The sequence below is a fragment of the Danio aesculapii genome, chromosome 6 (genome assembly GCF_903798145.1).
Source record: "Danio aesculapii chromosome 6, fDanAes4.1, whole genome shotgun sequence".
In the NCBI taxonomy this organism is placed as follows: Eukaryota; Metazoa; Chordata; class Actinopteri; order Cypriniformes; family Danionidae; genus Danio; species Danio aesculapii.
In genome coordinates, this window is record NC_079440.1 from 18,516,826 (window position 1) to 18,535,370 (window position 18,545).

Consider the following 18,545-nt stretch of genomic DNA (forward strand, 5'->3'; position numbering starts at 1 on the left):
TTATCTCCAGACTATGGAGAGCATTCTTCAGACTCCTAGGTGTGACCGTAAGCCTCTCGTCTGGCTATCACCCCCAAACCAACGGCCAGACAGAGAGGAAAATTCAGGAAGTGGGGCGGTTCCTCCGGACCTTCTGTCACGGTCACCAAAACTCCTGGAGCCAGTTTCTGGGCTGGGCGGAATACGCCCAGAATTCCCTGCGGCAACCTACCACCGGACTCACGCCATTCCAGTGCATCCTAGGGTTCCAACCTCCACTCTTCCCCTGGGATGGCGCACCATCTGATGTCCCCGCAGTGGATTACTGGTTCCGGGAGAGCGAGAGAGTCTGGGACGATGCTCATCACCATCTCCAGAGGGCAGTATGCAGAACAAAGGAGGTATCTGATAAGAGGAGGATTCCAGGCCCCATCTATACTCCAGGACAGAAGGTCTGGCTCTCCACCAGAGATATCCGTTTGCGACTGCCCTCCCGAAAATTAAGTCCCAGATTTGTTGGTCCCTTCACCATCCTGGAACAGGTCAACCCCGTCACATACAAGTTACAGTTACCACCACAGTACAGAATCCACCCCACATTCCACGTGTCCCTTCTAAAACCCTTTCACGATCCTCTGATTCCCTCCACAGAGCCTGGCCATGAAGAGGAACCTCCTCCCCCACTGATGTTAGAAGAAGGGGCCATATACCAAGTCAAGGACATCCTACGGTCCCGGCGTCGTGGTGGTCAGCTTGAATACCTCGTCGACTGGGAAGGATACGGTCCAGAAGAAAGGTCATGGGTCCCCAGATCCGATATATTAGATCCCGCACTTATGGAAGAGTTCCACTCCAATCACCCAGAATTTCCAGCACCTCGAGGACGAGGTAGACCACCACGACGTCGGAGGTTCAGGCCCTCAGGAGCGGGCCCTGGGGAGGGGGGTAATGTCACGGATTGGCCAGGCTCTTCCACCAACATCACACATCGAGCACCTTCACCTGAGTATTAACCACGCACAGCTGCACCCAATCACTCCCATTCACTATATAAGCACACACCTCACTTCACTCATTGTCCGGTCTCGTTCCTACGAAGCGGACTCTGAGTGAACCACGTCCTAGGTTTCACTCCCCTGCGATCTCATCATATATACTTACCTGTACTCTGTTTTCATTCCAGTCTGTCCAGTGTTCCAGTTGTCCTGTCAACGTTGTGTGTCTCGTCAGTCTGTCTTCCCCGCAAGTCCTCTGGTGTGTGCATTCGGTCATCCTTCTGTGTCTGTCATCCCACCTGGCAAAGAGAATCATCAGTTCATCCAAACTCCATTTCAACTCTCAATCATTATCCACATTGCTCTACTGTTGGAATAAACCTCATTTATACTTACTCCCCTTGTTTGTCCGTCTGCTTCCGTAACAGTAGAGTCATACAAATATCTTTTTCCCATCATCTCAATTTTACAATTACCCTTTTTTTCTTTTTTCTTTTGCATTCGGTTTTAAGGAACACATCAATCATCTGCAATGTCAACATTCAAAATGTGTCAAATAATACTGTAAAAACAGCCATGAAGCAAAACATGTATCACATATCATGCGCTTTCCCTTTAGCTTATAGTTGTTTTAATAAAATATTTCTACCCCTGGTACTTTTGGAGTCTCTTTGAATGAGCTTAGATGACACAGTACAGTATGTTCAAGCAATATTAGCCTTTCAAGATTGTGCCAGCAAGCAGAAGCTGTTTGAGTTACCCCAGAATGCAGTTTAAACAAATGTTTTTCTACCATATTCTTGTGGGAATGCATTTTATGCAAGCACACTTTTCACTCACCTTATGCCATTGAAGTGATTAACTGCTTCCTTTTACTGCTGATCTCGGCGTGTTTCTATTTTGCTCTATATGAGGTTGCAGAGTTTATGAGGGTTTATCTAACTTAGTAGAGAACATTAAAATGTCACAGGCTTTTATTGCAAAAAAATCTTGTTAGCAGGTCTAAAAGGCTTAACAGTTTTAAATGAGGATGCTATTTTTTGTTTTGTTAGTTTTTACTCTATACTTTTTAATAAATTGAATGTTTATTTGTTGATTTTTTTTCTGCTAAACTTAACAAGTTAAAGTAAGAAGCTAAATTGAATAACTGATTTTCCTTCTATATTGATAACATTTATTGTTTTTTTAAAAAAATCTCTCTCTCCATGAAATAATGGTTGGTCAGAATAACAGACATTTAATTCAGTGTGACTGAAAATTATTCCACCAAATATAGATTTAACACTTCTGAAATAAGGACATTGCACTGTGCTGGCTAAAAATTTATAAAGAAATGTGGCAGCTTTGTTTTTGTTTAGTGCATTTGGAAACTGTATTCCACATCTTTTGGCACTTTGATTATGTCTTTATCATAAAAAGATACTCTTTAATTTTAATTTGCATTTTGAAAACATATTTTTTGTATATTTTAATAATAATCTGAATAATCACGTTTTTTTTATTAATCTTTTTATTTTGTTGATTAAGTTTTATATTCATACGTGTAAATCTTCCAACAAAAAAAATGTTTTTGATTTATAAGGAACTGAAAAATTACTTTTGTCCTATTCAACATACAGTATTGCTAATAGAAAGCCATTAAAACTTTCCATTTGTGCTCTATTTTCAAAAGTTTTGATTAATGTAAAAGTCTTGCTTGTTTGTAATTGTAAGAATTTCATTTAATTATCTAAACTCGTTTTTTGTTTCTTTCTTTTTTTTTTTTTTATACTGTTATTATTATTTACCTTATATCACCCTGGCATGATTTAGTTTGTTCTATTGTCATGTATCTGTTGTTTAAAGCATAATAAAAAAAAATCATCAAAAATGTTTTTGTGATTTTATGCTTAAAATGCTCTAAATAATACAAGTTTTATTTATAAAAAGTTAGAATAAAAATAGCATTTATTCATTTTCCTTCAGCTTAGGCTCTTTATTCTGTCAGGGGTCACCACAGCGGAATGAACCACCTACTTATCCAGCATATGTTTTACACAGCGGATGCCCTTTCAGCTGCAACCCAACACTGCGGAAAAAAAATTAACAATTTACTTAATTTTTAAATCAGAATTCAATAAATCAGAATTTTCAAGTGGTTTCTTTTTCAATAGATACACACAGACACACACACACACACACACACACACACACACACACACACACGCACACACACACACACAACACACACACATACTGTATATACACACACAATAGTCAACATTTGAAGTGGACCAAAACTTTACATCAAATCTATTGATCAACACCCTTTCTTGTTTTAGGATGATTTAAAAAAAATCTCTTCTGATAAACATTAAATGTTGACTGTATATACTGTAAATATAGCTAATTCAAAGTACACTGAAAAAAATTATTCAAAGATGATTCCTTGGATTTACCTTTTTTTTTTACTATTTTCTTGGATTTACTAATCTACAATTTTTACTATTTTTTAGAATTTTTTTAAGTTAAGTGGTTGTAAACAATTTATTTGGGTTGAATTTAAATAAACAAATTAAGTTGAACATTACTAAAATTAATTTGCTTTTTTAATTCAACCCATATAAATTGTTTGCAACGATTTTGCAGAAAAAAAAATTTCAGTGTACTGATACACAATACTAAAATAACAAAGTCCCCCCCCCCCCCCCTCCCTCCATTTGTGGTGCATCATGGAAACTATTGTAATGTCAACAATACTTGCATGTACAATAGGCTACATATTGTAACAGACACTGATCCAATTTGCTCCAATAAATGACACCTCTAATGTACCCTTGAAAAGCAGAAAGTTAGAAGTGTTCGGTCATTTATCTAGGCGCCTAGACTGCAGCTCTGCACAAGAAGTTTGGCCAGGGGAGAAATAGTCTTGCCCAACTGAGCCTGGTTTCTCTCAAGGTTTTTTTCCTTCACTTTTGTCGATTGGTGAAGTTTTGTAACTAAACTGAACTTCATCTCTGAAAACTGGACTGACACAGTTACAGTTTACTAGAACTTCTAAGCTGCTTTGACACAATCTACATTGTAAAAGCGCTATAGAATAAAGATGAATTTAGTTACCAAGGAAAGAATGCAGTTTTTTTGTAGCTGTAGGCAGACCCTAAATATGAGAAGAAGAGGAAGAAAAAGAGGCAATCAAGGAAAGACAGAAAGAGAGGTCCAGGTGCCAGGTTTTGGTGTTGTATGTCCACACAGTGCTTGAGGCAACAGGTTTCTCTCACCCGATCTGAGGTGTAGTCTCAGAGTTTCAGTCTAGTCTCTAGTGCAAGGTCACTCATCACCAGGATTAGCAGTCTATTGTTAAACATATTCATTAGCATAGCAAGACTGTTGTGGTTAGGTTATCATGTGTCCAGTCACAGTGTTTGCTGTGAAGGTGGAATGGGATGTTAATATTATTGTCTTGTAAATAGATTTGTCCATTTGAAAGTTAGTGGTAAGTAAGATTACATTCCGAATGGAGCAAACATGTTCATTTGTATGGGCACTGTGAAGAAAGATTGAAATTTGTCACAATGATTTAAATCGTTGTGTATCAATAACATGTTAATTACAGTATTTATTACTGAGTAAAATTACTATCAGATGTTAGCTGTATGTTACTGTTGGTAGGTATGAGAAAGTATGCAAGACGGATTGTTAAAATACAAAGTTAGTAATAACGTAGTGATAAGTTTACAGTTTACATTAATGTTGGGCTTACAGTTAGGGTTATGTGCTCCTACATCATTGCTATGCAACAATTAATATGATTTTCAAAATAAGTTACAGTTAGGTTAGGTTAGGTTAGGTTTATGTGGGGATTAGTTATGGGTTACATTTTCAAATAAGGATGACATTACAGGATCTACCGTAGATGTTAATAGATGTTAATCTATCATCGTATCTTACTTGGCAAAATCGCATACCCTGAAGATACTGACAATTATCAGTTTTCTTTTATGCAGCTGAAGAATCTAACTAAGGATTTGAAAATCAAGAAAGCAACCATTCATTTGTGTCGTGTTTCATTTTCATTTGTTTATATTTATTTATTCTTCATTTAATTATTTTATTTAATCATATCATCATTAGTTATTTAAATAATTATCATTTTATTGATCAATAGTTAATGGTTTGATTATAATTGATTATAATTTGTCATTTCATTATGTTTTATATTTTATTATTACTATTTTCACGTAATTATTGCTGCAGTATATATCATTTTTCCATATTGTTATGATCTTATGACTGTGTGGAGTCAAGCGAAACTTGTTTTCAAGCGTAAGAGATAAGAGAATGTCTCCATTTCAAGGTTTGTATTGTCACTGGGCAATTTTGTGAAGCAGTAATTTTCCATCTGTGTTGCTTGTGGTATAATAACACTTGTTGGATTTATCGTGGTCAGACGAAGTCTTATATACAACTAAGATTATTCAATAATCTCTGCTCTTTCTTTATCATCATTACTTCCTCTCCTGCTTCTGCTCTTCTCTTGCTTTCTCAGTCAACTCCTATATTGATAGCAGATTGTCAATCCAGTTTAATACTGGTTAACAGGTTTGAGTATTGGGCGGCTCTGCTGGCTTGTTATCTGGACATTTTCTGACAGGATTTGGTTTCTGGTTAGATCTTATTTATCTGGCAAGGAGAATGTGATCTAAAACAACCAATCATTAATATATTAGGTAAAGACAATGTTCCATGATATATTTAAAATTTATATTTAGTAAATATAACTGAAATAATTTGTTAGTAATGAGCATCGCTGTGTGCTTTACATAAACAACTTTAAAGTTGATTTTCTCAGTTTTTTTAATACCAAAATCAGTCCTATCCTAACAAAGGATACATCAATGAAAAGCTTTTTATTCAGCATCAATGTGATGTACAGTATAAATCTCATTTTCCAAAAACTGACACTTCTGATCGTGTTTTTAGTTCATTTTTGGTCACATTTTAGATTATTTCAATTTATGATAAATGTATTTACAAATATATATAGTTATAGATGTATTAGATGTACAACACATTAAATGCATTATGGTTTTAGAAGTGTTTTATATCATCAAACTTCCAACTCCTCTTAACGTGTGACTGGAGTTTCCTCACTGAAACTGCAAGAAACTCAATGAAACTGCAGGGTGTTGCAAATGAAAGTTTTTCTATATATACAGTTAGGCCCAAAGTTATTCATAACCCTGGAAAATTCTGACATAAGTTACTTTTACCAAAAAAGTTTTTTTTTTTTTGCCTTGAAATGGCACAGGCTTCTCCCAAAAGATAATAAGATGGTGTACAAGAAGCATCTGTGCGAGAGAAAAAAATCTCAGCTTTTATTTACCTTTGAACAAAAGTGCTGATCAGAATTTACCAGGGGTATTATTAATTTCGGGCTTGACTGAATATTTTCCATTCCCAGAGAATAGGGAGAAGTGAAAACTACAAAGGCACCCTGTCAGTTGCAAGCTACATACAGTACAAATCACTTCTTACACATTTCAGAACTGTTTAAATGCTAATTGTTTATCATTAGCATTAGCATTTTGAGTCTGCAGCCCTGTGGGCGTTTGTTAAGTAGTCACCGCAACAGTACAGGCCAAAGTCAAATCCAAGTTCTTTATCCACATCCATGCTGTTTTGAATTGAATGCGCCCACACTTTTTCACGCTGCGTCTCTGTCTGTCTCTCCTTATCTCGCTGCCTCTTACTGTGCCAGCTAGTTAGTGAGGCATTAAAGATCAGTTCTCAATAGCTTTGCATACAATCCTGCACACTTGGTCAAAGGCTGAACAGCCACAATAACCTCACAATGGCCAGCGCTCCAAACACGAGTCTCGCCATAGCCAAATGCTGATAAGCCAGGCTGAGCTGCTGCTAGACCTGATGGGAGACAAACAGTAATGATAACGAAGCAGAATCGAGACAAAAGCCCCCATCCCCCTCTTACGATGGGTGCTAGAAGTAAGAAAAGATTTTATGCCTTGGAAGAACCGTTGAACCTGAATAAGCCTGTTTAACTGGCCTTATAGGAGATTTGCCGGTGTAATGTTTCCTTAATGCTGTGTGACAGTGAACAAGAGAGAGCGTTGTAATGGGATATGTAAGAAACTAAATGTGTTACATGCGTCATTAAGTATGAAACTTTCACCTCTATCTCTTGAACCAGTTTGTCCTCCAGGACATCGAGTGTTTAGTCATGAGAAAGAGAGCAGGAAGGGCACAAAAGTGTAAGTAGAATCGTATGAACTTTAAACCTGTCTCCTTAAATGACTGAAATGCTTGCAAAAGCAGAAGTTTGTGGGTTTGACGTTTGGTGTTATTTACGGACAAGGATGTGTGTAAAGTGTAGGCGGTGAGTGGGTCCAAGTTAATATGTGAGCTTTTCAGCATTTACCAGTGAATTGTTTCTCTGACGTAATCTATATCTTATATTAAGAAGAATTCGAAAAGAAAGCAAGAAACGTGTATGGGCCTCTTGAGAATGTCAAATAAACATTCATCAGACCAAACCTTTCTTTAAAAAAAAAGAAATATTATTTTACAATTGCGTTCCTTTTTTAGTAAGAATCACAAATGAAAATAAAGAGCTCCAAAATGTATTTTTAAATATATATATAAATCCTGCTAAATATGCAATTCCTCATTAAACTTAATTTAAAATGCTTTACCTATGTTCATGTTCAAAATATTTTATATAGACAATAAAATTAGATAATATTCAACTAGATATTATTCATTCATTCGTTAATCTTCCTTCAGCTTCATCCCTTTATTTATCAGGGGTTGTCACAACGGAATGAACCGCCAACTTATCTAGCATATGTTTTACACAAGCAGATGCCCTTCCAGCTGCAACCCAGTACTGGGAAACACCCATACACTCTCACATTCACATGGGAACACACTTTAGCCAATTTAGTTTATTTGATTCACCTATAGGGCTTGGCTTTGGACTGTGAGGAAAACCGGAGCACCTGGAGAAAACCTATGCGAACACAGGGAGAACATGCAAACTCCACAAAGAAATGCCCACTGACCCAGCCAGGACTCGAATCAGTGACCTTCTTGCTGTGAGGCAACAGGGCTAACCATTGAACCACTGTGCCGCCAACTAGATAATAAATGCTGCAAATGTATTGCTCATTATCATATTACATTATTCACTGCACTAGCATATAGAAAGATGTTGTGAAATGATACTGAATACATAACAATAAATGTTATCATGCACCGTTGTTATATACACAACCCCTCTGGGGGCGTTTAAGGAAATTTAAGTGTGAATACCCTGCAGGCACAGGACATCAACATGACGTCATTTAACGTTGTACCCCAACATCATCAGGACCTTGGACTTTGGTTACTTAAATTCCACAACCTTAAATCAACCAAAGATCAATGTCAACTGATGTTATACTGATGTTGTATGGATGTCTTATTATGACATCATTTGACGTTAAACTGACATTGGATTTTGCTCCCCTGACATCGCAACCAAAATATAACTAAATACCTACATCATATAACATTGTGTGCCTGCAGGGTAAATTCATATTGTGAAAACAAGTTGGAAACTTTTCTCTGAATCTCTTTTCTGAGTCACTTTTGGTAACACTTTATTTTTATGGTCAATTTGAGTATTAGTAGGCTGTCTGCTTAATATCTGTTGATACTGCTCCTTCAACAGACATTTAACTGACTATAAGAAACTTTGCAAGTACATATTAACTTACTCTAACCCTAGCCCCAACCTTAACCCAACCTAACAGTCTAATATAATCTAATGAGAATTAGTTGGCATGTACATGCAATGTAACTTAAATTCAGACCATCAAAATAAAGTGTGGCCTTAATTTTTAATAGATTTTTTTACCAGTTGCTGGTTTTCAGGTCATTCTTCATTAATGTTGTTGTAGCACTTTATTTTTTTACAGTCTTGTTTCTCATGAGCATACTATGCTCTTATCAGAGTAATTTCATTAACTGGGTTATAACATCTATCTGTGAAAATAACCTTGACCTATGTAGTTTCCTTTTATAGCATTTCTTTCTTGATTTTTAGAATTTGAATATCAGAATAGTATTTTTTTTTTTTTTTACTTTTCTCTCTGATACAAATCTCCAAATCACATTTTGCATCACAAAATGTTCCCAAGCAATGGTAAATGTGATCGAAGCTTTACTGTCATTTCATTTTCAACTAGATGTTGCTGTAGCACTTTATTTTTTACAGTCTTGTTTCTCATGTGCATACTATGCTCTTAGTCATTTAGTTCCTAGTCCCTTAGTCCCTAAATCTATCTGTGAACATAATCTTGACCTATGTAGTTACCTTTTATACTTTCTTGGGTAGATACACCGTAGATAGAAGCAATACTATACACATATTATAAAATAAAGTGCAATCAAAATTGGTTCCCCTTAAATCAAACAAGAGTCCAAGCAGGGAAAAAACTATGTAAAAAATGTTTCACAAAAAAAGACAAAACTTTCATTAAGATGTATAATAACTGTTTAAAATATTATTGCAAAACTAACTGTGAAGTATTTTGTGTTACGTGAACCTGCTTGTTGTGTTATAGTAAGCATTCTAATATGCCAATTCAGTGCTCAAGACACATGTCTTCAGTGCTGCTTGATATAGTTTCCTGCAAATCATCATCAGTACAAAAGGTTTTGATAAGTAAAATGTTTTAGATCCAATCCAGGCTGTCTTTGTGTGTGCAATGGTGGGTTTACTGTCCATTGTACAACACTTTAAAAGATCATTTCAATATGAAAGAAACCCATAGCTTCTTTTAAACCGTGGAAAGAGAGAAAGAAAAAAACTCTCACTATTTCTTGAGCTTTCACTCAAATGCACCATGTCTTGGAGGCCAGCGCAAGGCCGTTCCTTCATGCTAAAATTCTGTCTTTTTTTGCCAAAGGCTGAAGCTTCAGGCTACAGGTCTCCTGTGAACTCTTTTTCTTCACAAAACAACAGCAATGCCCCTGCCCTTCACTCAAACCCAGGCACCACCCTCACGTCTGTCAGCAGCATGAACAGCCCCCGCTCTGCTGTATACATCCAGAGAAACACTCTCACAGCTCAAGAGCCTGCTGCTTATATTCAATAGCACTGTGAATGCTGGCTAATTTACCAGAAGTTGTTAAGCATATACAATTGTGTCATATATGAACCACAAATTAATGTTTGATCATGCTTTACAGAGCTGCTAAGCTGATTGGTCAATTGTTTGGTTGTGATTTCTAAAATTAGATAATCAGTGTATCAGAAAGTATGTCAGATTAATAGTATGTAAGAGACTAAATAGTCTATCCATTGCATTTTTTTTAAAGCAAGAAAAAGGTTATCTTAAACAGATAGATTACCCAAAAATGAAAATTCTGTCATCATTTACTGACCCTCCACTTGAAAAGAAATATAGTATATATGAAAAGAATATATTTTGAAAAAAGCTACAAGCCCGCAGCCATATATATATATATATATATATATATATATATATATATATATATATATATATATATATATATATATATATATATATATATATATATATATATATATATATATATATATATATATATATATATACTTTCCCTACACAAAAAAAATGTCAAAAAGCAGTTTTCGTATTTTGTGTCACACGTGTTTTCCATTTATTTACAGTTATGAATTGCATTATGGGACGTTGATCTCTGCTCTGTCAACCTTTGATCTTGAAAATTCAACTCTGATTTTAGAAGTTTGAAATAAATAATGTATAAGAAACAGTTTTGGGTAAGTTACTTTAAAAAGTGATAGATTACAAATTACTGATTACTACTGGAAAATTGTAATCTGATTACATTACTAATTACTTCATGTAAAAAAGGACTCAGATTACTAATTACTTTACTTTAAAGTTACTTGTAAATCATATAAAATATACCTATAAAAATACAAAATAAACTGCGAAATTGTGCAAAATTTGCAAAAGACACAATATTAGCAGCTACGCTTCTCTTCACATTCAGAAGGTACCTTCACTTCTGATCCTGCACAAAAATTCAATTTAGCCTGTTTAGGCTGAGTTGGGCCAACGTGTTTTTGGGTGCCGGTGATGAGTATTGTCGTAGAATGGTTTCTATTCAAGTGCTTGAACAAGTTGCTGGTCGAGTTAAAACAAGTCCAGTCCTTTCAATGAAATCAAAATAATCTTGTATTTCTACTTGAAAAAGCAACCACTCTCATCAGCAACTTTTTTAGCTTGCATTCTTCAGCAATTTAAAAGCGCATGCTTATCGTCTGATGTTGCAGCAGAAAACGTTATTTAAAAGAAGCATTTTTTTATTCTAAAAACTATATTTGTAACGTAACACAAATTCATTGACTTTAGTAACTGTAATCAAACTACACAAATTTAAAATGTAATTCATTCCATTACTGCGTTCTTCAAAAATGTAATTAGAATACAGGAACGCGTTACACCCAACTCTGATAAGAAATGATATATAGAGAAATAAGCCTGTAAAATAAAAGAAAATGTACTGGCAGTTTATTACGGTTTTTGTACTATAATATACTACAAAAACCCAAACAATATATACCTTTAATCTATTAAAATTGTTAATAAAAGCCACTTTTTCAAAACTTTGAAGGTTAAAAGTTGTTGAAATAAAGGTCAATGCAATTCAAAAGCATAAATAAACAGAGGGAAAATAAGAAATAAAAACATGAATCACAAAATATGAAAAACTGCTCATTTACAGATATTGTTTACAGTGTACTATGGATGTCAATGGCAACTGTTCCAACATTTATCTTAAAAAATATCTTCTCTTGAGTTCAGTGGAAAAAAGAAACACATAAATGGTTAAAACTACTGTAAACAGTGAATGCATTTTCATTTGGGTGAACTATCCCTTTAAATTACATAATATCAAATTTAACAACAAAAATAGGTGCATTGTTTGTTGTTAACAGCGATAGCACACGTTTATTGCAGAAATGTCTATTCAATGGCCGAATGCACTTCAATAAGATGTATTTATTTTTAGCATTTTGCTCATCTGCAATACATTTATGTGATGACTCCTGTGAGATGTTAAATGGACATTTAGAATATGTCTCAGAAAGATATTTATGATTTAGACTGTTTGTAAAACAGAACTTTAAAGGTGTTTATCAAATCTCTGTAAACAGCAGATGTTTCCCAGACCAAACAATCTTTAAAATAGGTCTTGGAGACATATGTGTGAAATGTAGAATGCATCTTTGTGACTGCTTGTATTCATGTGTTATATTTTGAGTAGAATGTCACATTATCATGCCATTTAAAATTGCATTTTAGAAACATTGGAAATCACTGGTCCTATGTTTTTAAAGCATTAATCAGAATAGTATTTTTTTTAAACTTTACTCTCTGATATAAATCTCCTAATCACATTTTGGATCACAAAATGTCCCCAAGCAACAGTAAATATTACTGAAGCTTTACTGTATTTTCATTTTCAAGATGCCAACATCTTTCAACAGGTAAAATCCATCAGTGTAGCATAGTTATTATTGTATCAAAGGTCAAAACTGTTGGGGATGAGAAATTACGTTCATTTGTTTCTACATCCAATGCTTGGAAACCCTAGGGGGAAATAGTGTCTCTTTCTTTCATTTTTTTCTATTCTCAGGTCTCTTATTCCATTTTCTCTATTCCATTTATTTCACCCTTCATTTTTTCTAAAGCTCACTCTTCCTTGTTCCTCATTTCAAATGTCTAAACAGAGTGGAACTACGTAGTAACTGATACTGTGGTCGCATGCAAATTTTGTAAAAATAACCAAGGAAGGGAAATTATGTGTCATCTCCTTCTTTGTGTATTGCTGTAAATCTATCTGATGCCCAGAGAAAAATAATACACTATAATAAACATCTTCCCATCATTGTTCGTCTGCCAAAACAACCCTTCTCTTGTCAGCAAGGTCTCTTGTAAGAAAATAATCACACGGACCTCCTTATCCGTTTTCGCCCGCATCCCTCCAGATTCAGCTGTCCTCTTCATCTCCTCATTTTCCTCATCCGTGATTGGTTCAGAATCCAGGCCCAATCAGCAAGAGCTCTGCCCGCACACAAGCCCTGTGAAACTGAACTTGTGGTCTTATTACCAAACAATAGAAGTGAAGCGCGAGTTAGTGCAGCGTTACAGGCCAAACACAGTGCAGTAGTTGAATGGCCCATTAGCTTCTCTCACAGGGTGGTTCCCAGCAGGGTTTATTAATGACCTTAGAGTGCTAATGACCTTTCAGTCTTCACTTTCTCTCTACCTGTAAACCGATCCACCGAAAGCGACTCCATTGTCTGATTCTCAGGGCTCTCTGTATCACTCTCTCTGTGTCTCTGTGCCATTCTCTCTGGCATGCTGTTACTATTGCCACCTTTCTCCGATTAACAAGAGCTCAGGGAATATCCTATGTGATAAATCACAATATTGACATAAAAACATACACATTCTCTGTTAGTCTGACCTTCGGAGAGGTGTTGTCCTGTATCATTCAGCAGAACTGAACTCTAAATGTTGTGATTAAGATTGAGTGCAATAGTCCCACCAAAGAGGACAAAACCTGAGAACGGTAAGTAAGAACAGCAAGTGATAAATGTTTGGGTTCACTGAAAGCACAGTGTAAGTATACAGTAGCATAATAATAAAGAATTATTTATTTTCAAGAATAAAGTCATAACAACACAATAACATTGTATTAAAAATAAAGTTAAAAAGTATAGCGATATTAATGCATTACACACACACACACACACACACACACACACACACACACACACACACATATATATATATAGATATATAGATATATATACACAACAGCTCTGTCTGGTTCTTGAATCTAATTGGCTGATAGCTGTGCAACATTCCCATAATAACAGCACTCCTACAGCCTTCTCACCCTTCTGTATTACTACGCCCACATAGAGTGACAGCAGATCAATAAATTCACTAGTTTGACAAATATTGCAGCTGTTGGACATCATAATATACTTTTGGGTATGGCTTTTTAGGTGAGAATGTATTTGTTTAGGTTGCAACTATGCCATTTATTTATAAGGATAGTGCCTATTTTAAATAGTTATCATTTCGTAGATACAGTGCATCGGCATCCATCAACTGAGCATACTGAGCAAAGCAAAGAAGGTTGATGTTGTTTATCCACTAGATGGCGACCGCATAATAAGCTCTTAAAGGAGAAAAACTCAGCATAATTTCTAACTACAGCTGATCAAATCATTATTAAACTGGTAAGTGACATTCTAGTCGATCTCTTTCTTTTGCATGTTGTAGTGCTGTATTTATACCATAGTAATTGTAGTGGATTGAGTGTGAAATGGGACTCACATATTAGGAATGTGTGTATTTTGTGCTACTTTTTTCGTTACTGCGTAACTATTTCAGTAACAAGAAAGAAAGTAAAAAAGAAAAAATGCATGTTTTTAGCGTTTTTCCTTATCGAAAACACAACAGCAATCTGGTAGTGTTTGCTTTGCTTTGTCTTTTTAGGGTTAATTATTGTGATTTTCAAGTGCAACAGAGAAATACTTTGAAATGTCTCTGGACTGATGGCATTTCCTGTCGTTCACCCTTATAATCCTAAAATGTGAACAAAACAACCTGTTTTGTCATCTCTTTAGACATTACGCTAGAGAATCATTCCAATACTAGCTCTAAAGAGACGTTTGTGAAGTAGCAACAGTTTCTGCAGTTTTGACATCAGCTGCAGATGTGAATATATGGCAGAAGAAAGAAGTTCCTCATACAAAACGATTTTTAGACTCTCCATGTTTGATTTACTTTTTTATATACACGATTATCCCGTTGAACTGTTGTATAAACGCAATATCACACAAGTAGCAGTGCGATATGACTGTATATCATCATTTTCTGATGAGCAAATAGTTCACCCAAAAATAACCTCATAATTTATGTTGAACACTGGATATATTTTTATAAATAAGAATGGACACATTGACTTCAATAGTAAGGAAAAAATCATATGGAAGTCAACCAGCTACCAGCATTTTTCTAAATATTCAATGTAATACAGTTTCATACTAGTGTACTCGTATAGCGCTTTTCACCAAATTTTTTTTGTTCCAAAGCAGCTTCACAAAAGGTGCACATCAATACATTACCGTCAAAACTAGAAATGTTAAGGAGTTGTGTAAATATCTTATATTGTGAATAACAGAAGAAAGAAACTCAAATAAGTTTTGAACAAGTGAAGGATGAATAAATGCTTGCAGAATGTAACAATTTTTGGTGAACTGTGTCTTTTAAAAAGACAGTGTGTTAGCAAAGCAAACCAGGACTAAATTTATATAATTTCCAAATGAAAACTAGGCAAGAGAACCAAATTTTATAAGATAACAATCTAAAAAAGTGTAAAAAAAAAAAAAACAAGCACATTTTATTTCCCCTGTATTTTACACATGTAGATCATACAGTTTTCCAAGACATATGTGCAGTACATTAAATTCAGAAAAATATGACAGGACCAGAAAAATGTGTTTGGCAACATGAACCTTCTGTCCTTTCATTAAATGTAATGAGTAATACACCTTAAATCACTGGTTTGAATGCATGTACTGTAGTAAACATGATGCAGGGGATTCCCAAGTTACTACCCTCCTTCTAAAACACATCAAAATGCTTGTGAAAATCACGCATTGGGGCGTCATATCATTTGTTTTACGGGACGAGAATAAGCCTTGTTATTTTCTGAGGACTTTCCAAGAGAACTGTAATAATGGCTTCTCTAATTTGCACTGTCTAGAAACCCAGTCATAGGGAACAACACGGGGTATATTTGAAACAAACACCTGGAACTTCTTTAGATCTACAAAGGAGAAGTAGACGAGGCTCCCAGAACAGTTGGTATGGATTAAATAAACTTCCCTACTCTCTGTGTTGAACGCACTGAAGATACAGAATGAGTCTGACCCCCCTGGAGATTTAAGGACACACACTCGCACATATAAACGCAAGCACAAGCGTACCCATATGAAACATCCCCGGAGGCTCAGTATAATGCCTGTTCATCATGGCAATATAAGCCATATGGGCAGTTTTCCACTAAAAATGAGTTGTAAATTCCCCCAACATCTCTACTTTGATCATGTGTAAGTCTGAAGCAGGCTTAAACTTAATAAAGAAGATAAAAGCGTAGGGTTTAGAAATGCTTAGGCTGTACAAATGAATGCCTATGTACAGTACAAAATATGCTTTGATTATACTTTATAGCCAGGGTTATTACATTAACATCAATCATTATGTCAGATTATCATATTTTAAAATAATTAGAAGACTGAAGTCAGAGGTTTCCACCAAATATTGATTTCTTAACTCTTTTGAAACCTTGCGTTGTCTAGAAAGGAATGTAATGTCTGAAGATATATCTGAATACATGTAATTTAAGAGCCAGTTATGTATAATTCATTTGTGATAAAATTTTAGTTAAAAAGGTTAAAACATGGTGAAAATTGATATTTAAATGTAATAAGAATTCATAATGATACTACTAAAATGCATAATTTAATAACTAATACAATTTGAAAACTTTTACTTTGGTATTTTTTTACTGCTTCCAACAGTAATACGTCATGATGTCATTAGTTCGTACATTTAGGTCAGACTGCAGTTATGGACGTTGGAAGCAACAGTTTTTTGACCGAGCTATATCGAGCCTATGATACCTTTGTATTTTCATTTTGCATTTCTTCAGTAAACCCTTTTTAAAAGAAGATTCGGTCTTACTCGCATTTTTTCAAATACTAGTTGTTATACTAGCTGCAAAAGGTGGTACATAAGGATGTGCACAATAGGTGTGCCACTACATGTAGTGCTCAGTATAATTGAGTACACCTCGTTTTGAAAATGAATATTTTTCTCCATTTCTCAGTGAATATAGACAATGTATTTTGGTACATTTGAACAAAACAGATTTATTAAAGTTTCTTTAATAAATTTTAGAAAATTTAGAAAATTTAGAAAATTTCAACAAAATTTTTACATTTTTTCCTTTTTTTTTTAATTTGCATTTAATATTTTGAATGTCTATAACATAAATTTGGGTGTACTAGTTTTTGGACCATTAACGTAAGTTATTTTGTTAGATTAGCTCCAGATTCGACTTCATTACTGACTAATCTAATGTATATGAACAAATACAATATTGTGCGGCTTCCTATTAAAAATATTCATTTAATTTGTGAGGGGTGTACTAATTATAAGGTTCTATCTGTGTTCTAAAGGATTTTGAGATATTGAGTTTCAAAGTTTTTGCATTCCATATAGCAAACAATATGTGTGTAACAGTTCTCTTTCATACATTAACATGACAGAGGCCCTAAATGTACTCTAAATGTAAATTATCAAAAATTCTCTTCAATTTGCAAATTGGGGTAAAATAAACAGGGCAAATGCAGATAGAAGCTTCTAATTCTAAAAAGTAATTTACCGTTTGGAATAAGAAGGTTCTGTCTGGCAGATCATTCATTGAGCATTGCTTTTCAAGAAATACAATCAGTCTGCTTATTATTTTATTCAAAACAATTAAAACTGATGTTGTAACAATATGTGTATGTTTAAGAACATTTTATTTTTTGCTTTTTATAACATTTATATGTTTTAGGATGAATACTTTTTCTTGTTCAAATCAAGCAAACAAGGCTGTGTAAATTTAATGTAAATAATATGGTAAATTTAGGCTGCGCTAAATATTTTGTCCAGTACAGATGTAAACTTAATGTAATTAAAATGGTAATATTTATAGAATTATATGCTTTATATGAATAAGTGAATTATTTTTATTGAATTATATGCCTAATGAACTAAATTATTCATTATATATTATAGTATTTGCCCTTCAAAGTTTAATATCAAATTTAAAGACTTTTAAAAAAAACGACAATGAGTCTAAAAGTCTAATAAACACTGAAAATTATTTCACTGACTATATATACAATACAATATTTCACATTTAATATATAAAAATAAATAAAAAACTGTTTCTTTTTCATCAATGTAAATTTTAACATTTCAACTCAATGCCAAAAAATGCTTCTAAATCATCACATTTACACATCTTTTCAGTTTCAGGTTTCTTCTCAATTTTGAGAAGAAACTATTTTGCGTTCTTTCTGGTCTTTCCTGCTGTCAACAGAGCAGTCTGGTGGAATGACAAAGAAAGCTGATCTTGATTGGCTCACAGATGGAACCTTATAGAGCCAAGCTAGAAACCGACTTTGTAGATAAAACCTTTTTTTTTTGTCTTAAAATGTAAACAACTTATACATAAAAAAAGCATATAATGTAAATAAGTTGTCATTTAATAAGAATATGTGAATAACTAAATTTTGACAAAAATGTCAAATAATTCTAAGGTGACGAATTGCAAAGAAAAAGAAACTAAGAACTTTCAAGAGGCTTCTTACTCGTTTTAGCTCTAAATAAAACAAAATCATTCTGTAATGTCTACTGTATTGTAAATGCACATATTCCA